Consider the following 15791-nt stretch of genomic DNA (forward strand, 5'->3'; position numbering starts at 1 on the left):
GGTTATGAGCAAACGTGTGGCTGGCCGGCGGCGGTGAAGGAATCCTGAATCCAAACTTAAAACCATCCAACAGCAATTGAGCTGCAGGTTGATAATTATAAAATTGCAGCCAGTAGCCTAAGGACGAAATCTTAATTGGCGTTGGGCCCCTTATTAACACCTGACGGGGGTCCGCTGCCGGACTTTCTCCCACCCTGGATGAAGGGTCGCAAACCCGACTGGGGACCACTGAGCCTGGGGCATTTCGCAACTGGGTGCTTAGCTCTGCACATGCTGCAGTCGTGGGAATAGGGGCAGCCCTGCCTATTACATTTCCCGGTGGCATTGAATTTGAAGCATGCGCACTGGTTTTGAACCCACTGCGCACCGCCTGGTGCTTTATGCTGCTCCATTCTGTTATGCGCAATTAAATGCCCACTGTTTGCCCTATCACCAAGCATGGCCCTGTCAGGAAGAACCAACTGCACCCAGAGTTCCCACTGGGGTACAGTCCAATTGAGAGCTGGGTCATGCAAAGCCCTGATATGGAAATGCTGGTCATAGGCCATTGAAGCTGCCCCAGCATGGTCACGAAAAGCGCGATGAATAATGTCCAGGTATTTAAAGAGTTTCCCTTCCTTCTTAGGGTACATCTGGACAGTGACTCCGATATATATGATGAAACTGTTGAGCCAATTAGTCCAATTTTGATCAATTTTTCTTTGCCTAATGGTTTCAGCATCTCGCACGGGATCGGGATCACCCACTTTGGGGGTAGGCTCTGGCTCAGTGTGTAAAAGGCTAAACATGTCTATAAAGTCACCTTGCCATATCTTTTCCTTAACTGCCAAGGTGAGGTGCGAACCCAAAGGGATGGCTATAGTGCCATATGAAATCTTAGGCTTTTCCTTCTCCTCTACCAAGCCCAGAGAATCAACCTCCCAATCCACATCCTGCTGCTCAAAATCGGGCTCACGCACAGCTGGGTACTGCCAATAAGGTGCAGGGGCCCTCCCTGCCTTGGGTCTAGCCTTGGGGTAGGGATATGCCCAGCCTAATGCCCAAGGGTACTGTGGATAGCTAGGACCATGCCAGAAAGTAGGGGGGGCCCCATGGGGACCAGGGTTGCTCTGAGACAGCCCAGCCAGAAGGCCAGATTTGGCCCTCCCGCTCATCCCAAACTGGTTCCAGGTTCTGGTCAAAGTCAAACACTGGCTCACCTTGCCCCCTGCTGCCTCTATAGGCCTGTGGCTGTGGTTTCTTAAGTGGGCTGACTGCCTCAACCTCAGGGGAGCTGTCATCCTGTGGGTCACCTTCCTCGGCAGTGACCAGTGCACCAGCTGAGGCGGCAACCTGCTTAGGGGGGAGAGAGGCACCCATCAATGCACCTTTATTTTTTCTGGCAGACCTGCATGGTCCAGGGGCCAGACTGGAACTCGAGCCCCCATCACCCTGGCCCACTTTCCTGAGTGCTTTTTCTTTTTGCCTGGCTTCGTAACGGGCCATAAAGGAATGAAACTCCACCATCTGGTCCTTGTCGTCGGAAGAAGAAGGGGGGGATGGGGGTGGCCGCACTGGGATAGGCCTTTTGGCAGCCTTACCACCTGACTTCTGCATCTTTTTACCCATGTTTCCAAGATAGTGTATGAGACAGGGGCCCACCACCCCTATGTTCTTGTTTTAACCAGTAGGATACAGCAGCCCCCAGAGGGGCATGATAGCCTCGACGACTGGACCACTCTGTTGCCACCGCTGTTCAGGATCGCCCTGCTGCCACCTTCCTGTGCCAGCTCAAGGGGGGGTTGCACCAGAGCAGGGCACCTGAGCACGTCCTGCCCCACTGGAGATGCCACCCTTCTGAAGATGCCAGAGATTCCTCCCCAACACAGCAGGGGGGGAGCAGACAAAAAACCACTGACAATGCACTGGGGGGGGTGCAGCCAGGCCCTCTAAAAGCCCCCTTTGCCACTCCCACAAGGGACTCCACTGAGGAGTCAGTGAAAAAACAACGGGGGGGGGCAGAGAGAAGCAGCCGATAGGTACTGGGGGGTGGAAACAGTACCCTCCAAAAGCCCCCAAAACAACCCCCCAATCTGGGAGTGCCTGCTATTGGGGCAGCACAGAGCAAGATGACGCCAGGCTTACTCACCACATGGCACCACACGGCACTTAAAATGGCCGCTGCTCCTTAGCGCGCTAGCCCCAGTTGCCCGGCTGCCCAAGGTGGCTGAGAGGAGCCACCCCCCGCAGCTCATGCAGCCTGCTCGGCACAAGAGCCTGCAGCCTTGGCTGTGAGAGGCGCCCGCCACCCGCTCTCTCCGCAGGGCAGCCCTAGCCCAAGCCTGCACGCGGGGCTGAGGGCAGAGACGGGGCTGGAAGCGCGCCTCGTGCCCCAGTTGCCCTGCTGCCCAAGGCAGCTGAGAGGAGTCTCCCCGTGCCACTCACACAGCCTGTGCAGCTTGAGAGCCTGCAGCCTTGGCTGCGAGAGGTGTCCACCGTTTGCTCACTCCGCGAGGCAGGCGCACAGGGCTGAGAGTAGAGACGGGGCTGGAAGCGCGCCTCGCACCACTCAAGCCCCATCCCCAGGGCAGCCTACCACCCGCTCCTGGATAAGCGACCGGTTGCGTCGCTTGCCAGGAGCGGACTGAGCAGCCCCTTGCGCACGTGCGTCTGGGCTGCTCTCCCGTCCCACCCCCTTCAGCCAGCCAGCCAATCAGCTGGCAGCAAACACCTGCTGCCAGCTCATAGGGGGGAAAGCCTGGCAATCAATACCAGCGCTCCAGGGAGGTGCACTAACAGACCTAACTATTTTATGATTATTATGTCCCCTTATATGCAGGTTACAGGCTACCTTGTTTTACTATGTACTTTTGCTCGAAAAGTACTAAAAGTTTTGTAACTAACAGTTACAAAGCTAGTGAATACAATCAGTGAATGTCTCTTAACCTTTGCCAAGGTGTGAGCTCATTCCTCTTCAGTAGCTGTTTGGCACCTGCTATCTACACAAAGTGTAATCATCTTGAGCTGAGGCTCCAAGCCCCACCTTCAGCCAGCTTCTTTCTGTCAGACTCACAAAAAATGATTCTTTATTAAAGGCAAGCAGCCTTTGCCATTGTGTGTTGGTATGCTTTATACTGGGCTATCCAGTGACCTTTATACGTGGGTTACAGTCTGGGGTCAAAGGTCACCATGCCTTAACTTGTGCAATAACTAGGCATCTAAATATGAGAAAGGTGGGGGCCTTATGGACCTTCAATGGCACATGCTCACGCAAAAGGCGATCCCATGGATAAGTCAAGGGCAGGCTTTAAGCCAAAGACCATAGAATTTGCTATGATAAGTCAAGGGTAAAATATGGGGGCATGAAATTCTTTGAAAATAACTTACCAGTAATTCTTCTGAGGCCGTACCAGAAAGCCAAAAGGGGGGGGGGAATTTACCTTCTTTTCCAAACAAGATGAAGGCGCTTCTGGGAGTTGTAGGCTTTGTGAGGAATGCAATACAGGCATGCCCCCATATCCACGGGGGTTCCATTCCTTAACCCCCCCATAGCCAAAACCATGGATACAGACAAATGCCTGTCCCCATGGTCCAGGGGGTTGCCAGAGGGTCTTCTAAACCCAGAAGAGGCTTAGTACATATGTCCCTGGCCTCTGCCGTCTCATACTGAGTTCAGCAGCTGAAATAACATGACTTCCAGTTTGTTTCTCTTTAAAATGTATTTGCTTTGCCAGGTCTCTTCTGATTATATATGCAGTGGCCCCCTGTATCCACAAGGATCCCATAGCCTCAGTTTCACTTATTCACAGCTCTCAAATTCCTTGGCACCAATTTGAGTTGCCTCATAGTAGCTGCTGGGGCTTACCCCAAGGAGACCTGCAGCAGCTGAAAATCTTCAGTCCATGAACTGAGAGTCCACCAGATTAAATATTCTTGATTTAAATTAACCTGTTCCTCCCCAGTAGTATTACCTGTAAAGGGGAAAGCTTATGGACACCGTTTCTGTGGCTGTAAGTTGACTGATAGCAACTGTGAGAAGCAATTTCCATCAAGGCTGGGGGTTGGGAGACAACACCTTCTTCTCCTATGGCCCCAAATCAAATCAAACTTCCTGCAGCTGCTTTTTGAGAGGAAAAAAAATACACCAGGAGTTTCAAGCACAGAGCTCTCTGGCAATGAGCTTATGGAAGTGTTGGTGCTGTTTTGAGTATGCTTATACTTGTATCTCTCTCATTGCTAATAATATGTTGGAAGAAATTTCTAAGCTCTTCCTAGTTTTCCCCAGAGAAGCACATGCCATTGAATGAGCAGAGCTTACATTTTTCAGATCTTAATGCTGAAATGGATATGATAGACAATCATTTTTTCCATGTTCTCTCAACAGTAGTGGCTTCCATGCGTCTTGATTGAATATGCTGTCAAGAACAATGGGTTAACATCCTCAAATGATTGTTTCAAAATAGCCTTCTGAGTGTGGCTTGTGAATTCAAAGCTTTTAAAGTCAAACAAGCACGAAATACTAAACATTCATTTATAATCCGTTTTCATGTTGTATTTCTCAACATCACACAATATTTGAAAAACACCCTTGATAGAGTTTGTATCACTATATACCTATTAGTTGCAATCCTTTAGTAACTATTTTGAAAGGAAATAAATGGCGTTGGATTAACCTCTGCCATAAGAATCAACTTCATCATTTGCTATTTGGCAAGTCTGGCAATCTGACTGAATTCTTAGGGCTCAATTCAAGTACTGGGCAGCATCGCTCTTGTGTGTACTGCTCTGGCAATGGCTGTCGTAAATGTGCTGTAAGGTACATTGCAGACACCAGGAGGGGAGAGGCATCAGTGGGGAGGCCAGCACCAGTTAATGCTGGGCCTCCATGCTGGAAGGAAGATCAGGAGGAACCACAGAAGGTAAGTTCCTCTCCAGAAGGCAAGGAAGTGTTCCTGGGCAGGGAGAGGGGGCGAAACTAGGTGGAGGGAGGGTCGTCTGGGGGCAGTTCAGGCCCGGGAAGGGGGTTGGTGGCAGAGGCTGCTGCCAAATTCTATCCCCTCCTCCCATGCCCGAAAGCCCAACATGAGCTACTCATATCTGCACCAGTGATTGAACTGGTGCAGATCCAAGTAGATTCATAGGGGCTGTGGGGGCTCTACACAGGGTAAGGCAACCTATGTCCTTTTACCCCAAGGAGGCCTCTGCCTGCTTCTTCTGCCTCGCAACATACAGTGGTGGCCATTTTGGCACTGCCATACCACAGGATGGATTAGCACCCTAGGATTCGGCTGTTACTGATCCATTAATCACACACCTTGAACTGAAGTTTTTTTCTTGTGTTACCATTTCTGCATAATGGTTCAAATGTTTACCATATAGATTTGTAAAATCCTTATAAAATATATTTCTCTTTTAAATATTGATTGGTGACTTTATTTTCTAAAACAAACTATACTTTGGTTTTGTTGTGTAAACCGCTTTGTTTTGGTTGAAAAGTGGTATATAAATATTCTAAACAATAATAATAGTTTGCATATAAGTGGGGCCTTGGTATCTGCTGGGGATCCATTCTCAGACCCCCTGTAGATACCGAAAATCATGGATAAGCAAATCCATGATCTTCGGCCCCTTAAGCCCTCCGAAGGGGACTGGAGCTGTGCTCCTGCCTCCTCTGGAGAGTTTTGCGAAGCCCAGAGAGGGAGCTCACATCCTCCTGTGGCCTCTCCTGGCTTCAGAATGGCACCTGGAGACTAAAATATGTCTCCCAAGGGAAACCAGAATGGATGTGTTTATGCCTCTTAAGGCAGAGACGCGGGGAAGTCCCCAGAGTGTTCAGATAGGCCTGAGTCTGGCTCAACTCAGGTTCAGGGGACTTGTGTTGAGCCAGAGCCACAAAGGTAAAATCTGCAGATAAACAAGCTCCACCTGTACAGCCCCTTTATTACCGTATTTGTGGTTACTTGCTAAAAGCCAACAAGAATTTCACTGAAGAGATTTATTTCATTCAGGAATTGTGACAGCTACCCTTGGGATTCTATCAGCCTAATTTGTTTGCCTGTTGCAAAGGAATTGGACTGGCTAATCCTTTCTGTATAATGCAAATGTTTCTTTGAAAAGCCAACAGTGTTTAAATGATTCCAGAACAAGAGACAAGTTCTGCAGTGAAATAAAAGACCCAGCTTCTGCATTCTAGTTCAGATGAAAAAAAGAGCAAAGCCCAGCAGACTTGGTTAGGGTCATTACACACGAGATAGCTTCCAGTTGTTATTAATACAATCAATTTATATGCTGCCCTTCAAGATAGGTAGCTTCCAATAAAAAAAATAAAATGAAGAAAAAGCAAAAGAATGTATATATAGGTATCTCCCACTTTCTGATAATTCATTTTTTGACCACCCGCTCTTTCAACACATTTTAGTTATACCTGGAAGTCATGCATTCAACATATACTCTGCTCTTTCAACAACACTGCTATTCTAAAGGCTAAAATTGCGCTCCCCCATGTTGATTTGCATATGACATGGTGATTCAAACTGTTTTGGTATGTGTATGAGACAGAGAGCATGTGCCAACTTTAGCTCCAGGTCTGTTCCCATTCCTGAAGGCATGACTGAGAGTCCATTTGCAGAAATCTTTGTGTGACAGCAGGAATTTGCAAGATAAAAAAGGCATTTGCAGTTTGCTAGCTAAAGAAGCATTGGAAGCAATTAGTAAACTTAAAAAAAAGACTGAGTTCTGCTTTTCAACCATTTCCACTTTTCACCACTAGTCCCATCCCTAACCTGTCCAATGAGCCGGCGACACCTATAATAAATACAACAGGTAAAAGCAACATGAAAAGCCAATCGCATCAGGGATCAAGCATTTTTCATCGAAGGCTTGGGAAAATAAAAAAAACATCTTTATATTGCACTGAAATGATCGCCAACTGTGCACCTAATGAAATATTTCTCTTCTGCATATGTATATCTTCCATATGTATACCATCAGATGTGGTAATCTGCTTTGTTGTGCAACCTTGTAATTAAATTCACATATACCATCCACAAAATAAATGTTTACTCACCTTCTTGGGGAAGGTGTTCTTCAAGGAAAGAGATGTTCTTTGTAGCAGAAGATGAATGTTTCATCCCTTACCTTGAGGAAGTCTCCCAAGACTGCCCCTCCCACCACAGGATGTACCACATGCCCCATTGGTACAGCTGCATCTGCGATGGAAAATTGGACAGGATTGGACCTTCATTCAAGCAGAGTCATAAACCTTTGTTCTGATTGCTGCTCACTACTAGTGTGTGGCCTACAAAAAAATAGGAACTCAGGTAATAAAAAGTTTTAAAAGAAAAAAATACTTACAATTCACAAGTATGTATATCTGTTAGTTGCACAGGTCCTAGTCTTTGGTACAAGAAGTCTGAGAGCTATTCCCTTTGCATGGGTATGTGACACCTTGTGGCATAGAAGACTCCATGTGGCTCGTCAAACTCTTGGAGAGAGGTCTTGCATGCTTGGGGATCAGGAGGAAGGGGGGAAGGAAGCTACCCCCACAGGTCTCTGACCATGCCTTGGGAAGCCAATGAATCATGCTGTGGAGAATGGCCCAGGTGTAGCATAACCCATAAACTCCCCTGTGCCTTTCCTTGTTGTCTCATATGCAGTCAGATTGACACCACACTTAGCATATCCTTTGTCTTTCTCTTTTGAATCTTGGAGCTGTGCCTTTGGCCTCTACACAGGACAGTTTCCTCTCATGTGTGCATGTTAATCTATATTCACACCCAGTAGCACCACCAATGACTACATCCACCATTTTACGGAACGGTCTCTTGTGTTCATACTTATTCAGCCAGCCATCCCGGACCTGCAGCCTTGTGCACTCCTCTTTCCCTCTTCTCTTGAAACTTCTGCTTTCACTTGTATCAACAAATCATAGCTCCCTGTTATGTACAAACTTAGGCAACTGTCAGTTGTTAAGTAGCTGTAGTTAAAGCATAGCAGTATGCCAGGCAGGGTCAAACCAAGATTTGATAACCCGGTTTACTGTATCTATAGTTGCTTAACAAATAGCAGTCCCTCAAGTTCATATGTATGTGCCCCCCCCCATCTCTTAAAGAATGTCAGCTTCCTCAAGTTGTTGCCTTGGAATAATCAAGAGCTATATTGGGAAGCACTCCATTGTCTTCTTCAGCAAGAGGCTCTTGATTCAAGGCTAGCTGCTTCATGGAGAAATTATGATGTAGTCTTGAAAAGGACGAGTTGGTATTTTGCTGCACAAGGAGGTGCGAATTGCCAGTGAAAAATCTTTTAACTGCTTAGCCAGGCATTCCCTTTGCATCTTTTTACATCAAGCACCAGATTCCTTACCTATTGAGCATAAATGGAGAATTTAAAGGTCCAATGGAAATTCTGAATATGTTCAGATGCCCATATTGGAGATACCCATATTGAATGACCTTCCTCATTCACTGTGGAAACTTGCAGGGCTCAATAGCCCTCAAAATTTCTCATTTCTTGCTTGAGGGGGAATGATCTCCCATATGGAAAAAAAATTAATCATATGTTTATTGTACTGGAAGCAATAACAACCCCATGTAGCAAAGAAACTGCTATGAATCAAATGCTAACTGGTTCTACTGAAATTACTCATAGTAGCAGTCCAAAACTTTCATGTGTAAAATCCCAAATATAACAAGCGGACCTCAACAGGTGGGAAACCCTGGCGTCTGAGCAGCCCGCTTGAAGGCAGGCTGTGCAGCATGGCCTTTCGCAGTTTGAAGAGACACTTGGCCAACAGACTGAGGCAAAGAGGCAAAGAAGGAAGGCCCATAGCCAGGGAGACAGACCAGGGGCAGACTGCACTTGCTCCCGGTGTGGAAGGGACTGTCACTCCCGAATTGGCCTTTTCAGCCACACTAGACACTGTTCCAGAACCACCTTTCAGAGCGCGATACCATAGTCTTTCGAGACTGAAGGTTACCAACATGAACATGAATGAACATGAATGAACATGAACATGAATGTCTATATAACACAGGCCATATACCATATTTTTCGCTCCATAAGACGCACCTGACCATAAGACGCACCTAGTTTTTAGAGGAGAAAAACAAGGAAAAAAATATTCTGAACCAAATAGTGTAATAAAATATTTAATAAACTATAACAGAATAACATTTGAACCATGTAAAGTGAACAGCAGTCAACAGTGGCATTAAGAACCATTATCACTGTCATTAACAAATGGAGAGACTTAAAGGTTTGAGTACTCTAGTTTTCTGGAAACCCCAAGAATTCATCATCACTAGAGTCAGTATTTATGAAGCTCACAAAAGCAGGTGCACACAAATAGGGGATCACATTATCTTTCTGCTACAATGATGTTCTGCCAAATTCCAATCCACTGGGCCTCATGCCCGCTTAAGCCTGATCCGTCCCCCTTGTGCAACTCAACAGTGCAGCAAGCAAAAATGAGTCCAGTTCCAGTCCACAGATGCCAAGTAAATCAGTCCCATCATTCAGAGTTACCAAATCAGAGTCCAGAGCCAATAAGCCAAATTACAGTCCAAGGTCAGGTTCCAGGTAGGTCAGTTAAATCCATCAGGGTATACAAGTCCAGTCACAATCCACAGTCAGATTCCAAATTCAATAAACCCAGTCAGTCTCCTCCTCCAACCTGCACTCCTTCAAAACCCACAAACCCTTTCTGCCTCTGGTACTCCTTATATCCCTGAGGGCCCTATTGCCTTCCAGTGGCTGCAGCTGTACAGCACACTCTGCTGGATGCCCAGGCCTTACCCTTAAAGGGACCACTGCTGACACCATATCTACCTCCTCACCAGATCTTCCTGGATTCCAATACAAGGGGGGGGGGAGCAGATCTCTATACAGACCAGTGCAAAAACAGGGGAAAAGTGTGGGGGAGGTAAGATCTCTGTATAGGCATCACAGCAAGACCATTGCAAAACCCCTTGCACACAGAACCAACAGATGGAAGTGGGGGGGGGCGCAGATCTCCATACATACCAGTGCAAAAGCAGGGGAAAAGTGTGGGGCAGGTAAGATCTCTGTATAGGCATCACAGCAAGACCATTGCAAAACCCCTTGCACACAGAACCAACAGATGGAAGTGGGGGGGGGGGTGCAGATCTCCATACATAGCAGTGCAAAAGCAGGGGAAAAGTGTGGGGGAGGGAAGATCTCTGTATAGGCATCACAGCAAGACCATTGCAAAACCCCTTGCACACAGAACCAACAGATGGAAGTGGGGGGGGGGGTGCAGATCTCCATACATAGCAGTGCAAAAGCAGGGGAAAGGTGTGGGGGAGGGAAGATCTCTGTATAGGCATCACAGCAAGACCATTGCAAAACCCCTTGCACACAGAACCAACAGATGGATTTGGGGGGGGGGGGTGCAGATCTCCATACATAGCAGTGCAAAAGCAGGGGAAAGGTAAGTCAGCCCCAGTAGAGCCAATGGGGCTCACTCCCAGGGATGAGTGGACGGGAGAAAAGCCTGCCAGCGCCTCCTCTCCCAGGGAGGAGCCCGTCTCTGTCCCTGGGCTCCCTGGACTCACTCCCTAGGCTCGCTCCCTGGGCTCACAAGCCTGCCAGGGGCTCACTCCTAGGGATGTGTGGACAGGAGAGAAGCCCGCGATTGACTCATTTCGCCTGGAGATGGACTGGTAGCTCGAGGATCGACATAATGAGCACCTCTGCTCTAGGGGCTTGCTTAGCAAGACTGCCATCCCACCCACGCTTTCCTGGGACTGAGCCCCAGTGACTGAGACTTACTTCTGAGTAGACACGTGGGCTTTCTCAGCGAGCCTGCCATCCCCCCCCTTTCCTGGGAGTGAGTCCCAGTGACTCTGAGACTTACTTCTGAGTAGACACATGGGCTTGCTCAGCAAGACTGCCACCCCACCCACGCTTTCCTGGGAAGCTGAGCCGAGCAGAGCGGGCAGGGGGCGGGGCCAGGGGCGGAGTTTTTTTTTTTTTTTGCAGTATTCGCTCCATAAGACGCACACACTTTCCCCCCCACTTTTTGGGGGGGTAAAAGTGCGTCTTATAGAGCGAAAAATACGGTATATATATGCCTATATAGGCATATATATATATATGCCTATATATAATATATGCCTATGTCTGTGATTATGGTGAAATTGTTCTCATTTAATAAGAAAAAAAATAACATGATTTGCTCTGAAAAGTTTTGATCTAAGCTGTGTCTGTGCTGTCCCACTGTTTTTAATGATAATGAACTGTAAATTTTGCAAATCTTCTGCAATATCTGGAAAGCGTTTTTCTAGACCAGTGGTTCTCAAACATTTTAGCCCAGGATCCACATTTTAGAATGACAATCTGTCGGGACCCACTGGAAGTGATGTCATTAACCTGGAAGCGATGTCATGCCAGAAGTCACATCATCAAGCAGGAAAATTTTTTAACAATCCTAAGCTGCAATCCTATCCACACACCCAGGAGCAAACCCCATTGATAATCATTGTTAAAAGCATATACAGCCAATTAAAAGTACAGATCTCCCCAAATGTAGTCACATACCATGTTGGCATCAAGTCTAATATACTCAAAATGAAATACTGAAATGAATGGGAACCTGCCTAGTGGGTCCTGACCCACAGTTTGAGAAACAGTACTTTAGACATATAAAGAAAGGAGAAATAGCACTTTGTACACATACCTCAATAAGACATGAGACAGGGGTTTTGGATTGGTGCCGTATGGCACTTTCTAGCTGTAGCAAAGGATGAAATGCCAGAGGGCATAGTCTCAGTAGGTACACGTAGCGGGTCAATATTGTCAATTCAGGCTGGCAGTGGCTCTCCAGTGTTTCAGACAGGAATGTTGCCTCTGCCCTACCATTGAACCACAGCCAGGTTGTGAGCAACAAGTGCCTATGCAGCTCCAAGCGTGCTGTTCCTTGTAGCCAGGATAGCTCCTTCCCCTCTTATTGGCTGAGGCCAGGGGTCACAATAGTAGACTGGGCTAAGCCAGCTTTTAGACTATTATGGAATATAAATAATCAAGCTGGTTAGAAGCATATCACAAAGGCTCATAAGGATCTTGAAATTAAAGAGACAGCATGATACAAAATGGTAAGAGCAAGATATTTGGCTTCATAAACCATTTTGCAGCCATTTTTGTTGAAAAGCAGTATATAAATACTGTATGCTTGGTAACAGCCCAATCTTATGCGTGTCTACTCAGAAATAAGTCTCATTAAAGTCAATGGGGCTTACTCCCAGGAAAGTGTGGATAGGATTGGGCTATAAGTTGGTACTAACAGGGATTAGTGGTATTAACAGGGGGGGGAAAAGTTTGTTCTATTGTAGAGCCAATAAATAGATAAGCATAGAGTGTCATTTCATTGGTCAGTTGCAGAATCACTTTGCTGATTCTGAAAGGGGGAAAAGGGAATCATTTGAGAGTGAGTGAGTGTGTGTGTGTGTGAGAGAGAGAGACCACCTGAGAGTCACAGGGCCTTAAGTTTGGAAAACATTGTTTCTATTGCTGCATGTTCCCATACTTTATTATGCCACTGTTTGATCATTCTGTTCTTCCAATAGAAAGCAATTTGGAGTATGGCTTTCCCTGTAAATAAAAGAGTAATTTGTTCCCTATTATTTCTTTTCTTTTCATTGTTAGCACTGTAAGAACCATGCTAAAATTGTTGAGGTTTCTTTTGTATTAAGAAATATACACATAGAAGCCCAAGACAATTTTCTTAACTTCTATCCATAAACGCAAACTCCTTTTCCTGTGAGTGGAAGGCTTATTATATTAATAGAACGTATAAGCTGCCAGCTGTTTTGACGTCTTTTGATTGATTTGTGGTGCTCTGTAGAATGAAAGATCAAAACTGACAATTTTCCCCAGAGTTCTTTACTAATAACATTGTTCTTTTTCTTTTCCCTCCCATACTAAATGGCCCTTATTATGTTTATGTTATTATTGTTTTGACTTTTGAGACATGTATGTCCTAACATATTTTCAGCAATGATCAGGGAACATTCAGCAACAGTCAGTCTGGAGTGTTTTTTCCCCTGTTAAAAAACTGTTGTAGTTTTCAGGTGATTGTTTGAACACAGAGGAGGAAATGGGATGGTGTCTCCTGACCTCACACCCGCCCTAACATGTATTTGTTGTAGTGTCTGAAAAAGCCTATGCACATACATATTGTATGTAAGAACATAAGAACAGCTTCACTGGATCAGGCCATAGGCCCATCTAGTCCAGCTTCCTATATATCACAGCAGCCCACCAAATGCCCCAGGGAAACCTGCATCCTGGTGCCCTCCCTTGTAGGTCCTGTCTTTTCAGAGATGGACAGTTTGTGCATAAACTCATTCAGATATTACACTGAACACATGCAGGGCAGGAACAGCAGGTGCCATCAAGCATGATCCCACTCTCCTTTCTCCAGACATTTAGAGCCCAATCCTATGCCAGCTCCTGCCAGCGGGACAGGCACATGCTCAGTTACAAACATATTGCAAAGCACATTATAACCACATAGAGGCCAGGACCATTGGTGGAGAGGCCACAACTGGCAGGCCTCCACCATCATTGGAGCAGCACCTGCCAACCCAGGTAAGGGCATCACCAGGTGGTAGTGGTGAGGCAGAGAGGGTGGACCAAGGGTGGGGAGGGTGTAAAAGGCATCTATTTAGTCCCAGGAGGGAGATGGCTCCTCCACCACATCTTAACCCCCATTCTGACCCTGAAAGCCCCACATGGGGCTACTTGTTTCTGCACCAGCATTTGAGCTGGTCTAGATCTGAGTCACCCATTAGGCATGTTAGATCTCAACACAAGGAGACCTCCAGCTGCCTCCCTGTCCCCACAGGATACAGCAGCAATTATTTCAGCACTGCTGCACCGCCAGATGGCATCTGAGTTAGGATTGGGCTGCCAAATACCTAAAATGTGCTCATCTATCCAATGTTAACTATTTACATCTTATTTTATTTTCATAAGTGGAGTTTCTCAGAATGAATACTTATGAATTTTGCTGTGTGGGGTGGAATTTACTGAATAAGTCCATGAGTTTAGAGACAGAAACAGGAGGGAGATTTTCCCCTGGGAGGTGTAATTTGTTCAGAGCTCATTTCTTCAAAAGTGAAACCAGCACTTTCACCACACTAGAAGTTGCCTTGAATTCTTGCCCAGCTCCTCAAATACGCAAATGCCATTTTGGTGTCTTGGGACTGGATAATAGCATTGAAGAGTTGGCCCATTTTGTGTTGGTTTCACTGTTTCCCCATTTTCACTGTTTTCTCCATACACCGTACAATCTCCTTGAAATTTATGATGACCAATTTTTTCAGAGGTGTCTCCAGTGAGCCGCTTTAGTACAAGCTATTCATTAGAGGCAGCTGCTTCTTAAGTAGTTTAGGCATAAGCAGTGGATGAATACAGTGTATTTATGGGTGTCACCATGAGTCATTAGAAAGTGAATAATGGAACTCTAGTGTTTTGATTGACAAGTATGAGATCAATTTCATAGTCCATTACAAAGACTATTCATTTGTTGGACATTGCTTGGCTTCAGAGTTGCCTCACTACTCAAGGCGCTTGTATGATGCTGTTGTAAAACGATGAACTTTTAAGCCTGTAATTTTGTGACTGGCAGTATATAAATGTAGTCTGTACCTAATGAAGAAGTTCATGAAATACTATTATGCCTTTCCATTTACCTTTGGACGTTCATTTGCACTTGCCCACTGATTATCTCCAGTTATCTCCAGAGGCATATTTGCAGTTACACTTTACATTTAATGGTGCTGATTATCCTGAGCAGATTTAGTTGCTTTGCCGGAATGGCATTAGCTTCCGCCTATCCTTTTAAATATGCATGCCTTGAAAGTGAAAGTGAAGCAGGAAGGCTTGAATTGTAGGCATTGGTTTTGACTCAGGAAGCTCTAAGCTACATATGTTGTAGATGTCCTCCTTCCTGATGAATTATGCTGAATAAGACTACCATCTTGAAACTTATGCCCAAATTGTAGAACTCCTCTCTCCATGCATTCATTTCATCTTATATCCACAGTCCAGTTCACACATGATGGTAGCTCACACATGACTGTCTGATGAGCTCTTCATCAACCCATCTCTAATTGATGAAAATGAATGAAGAGAAGTTTGCCTCCCTTTCTCCTAATAACAGAACTAGGAGACATTGAATGAAACTGATTGATGGGAGATTTGACACTGACAAAAGGAAGTCCTTGACACAACACATAACTAATCTAAGGCACAATCCTAACCAGGTGTACTCAGAAGTAAGTCCTGTTTTGTTCAATGGGGCTTACTCTCAGGAAATGTGGTTAGGATTTGCAGTCCTTTAGAATTTCCTTCCAGTAGGTATGTGACCCATTATTTTGGATGGCTTTCAAAGGGAATTAGACAAATTCATGGAGGATGAAAGGTCACTTGGCACACAAAGGAAGCACTTTGCACAAACACAAACAACCAGCATTAGTGCAAGGACTGTGCTGGTGTGGGCACTGTTGTGACAGGCTTAGGATATGACCGGCATCACATTGGCATCCATGCAACGTTGGTGTGGTGTCTGAATATGATTAAGCCTTTTAACTAAGGGCCCAATCCTACATTCCCCCCCCCCCATGATGATGCAGCCAATATGGTGCCCCCTGAATCGCATGGGGGAATTTTGGCCTTATGTTCCCTTCCCCTGGCTTAAACCCTTGGCCATGCCCCTGCCAGTTCAGTGGTAAACTTGAACCCGCATGAGCAAAATTGCTTGCATAAATCCACATTGACCCATGAATGCAGAC

General features: G+C 46.0%; 1 protein-coding gene across 1 annotated transcript in view; it reads left to right on the top strand.

Moving 5' to 3' along the window:
• GALNTL6 (polypeptide N-acetylgalactosaminyltransferase like 6) overlaps nt 1–15791 on the top strand; it is a 629228-nt gene that overhangs the window by 292307 nt on the left and 321130 nt on the right. The gene's annotated exons all lie outside the window — the stretch shown is intronic.

This window comes from Tiliqua scincoides, chromosome 6 (assembly GCF_035046505.1).
Source record: "Tiliqua scincoides isolate rTilSci1 chromosome 6, rTilSci1.hap2, whole genome shotgun sequence".
Classification (NCBI taxonomy): domain Eukaryota; kingdom Metazoa; phylum Chordata; class Lepidosauria; order Squamata; family Scincidae; genus Tiliqua; species Tiliqua scincoides.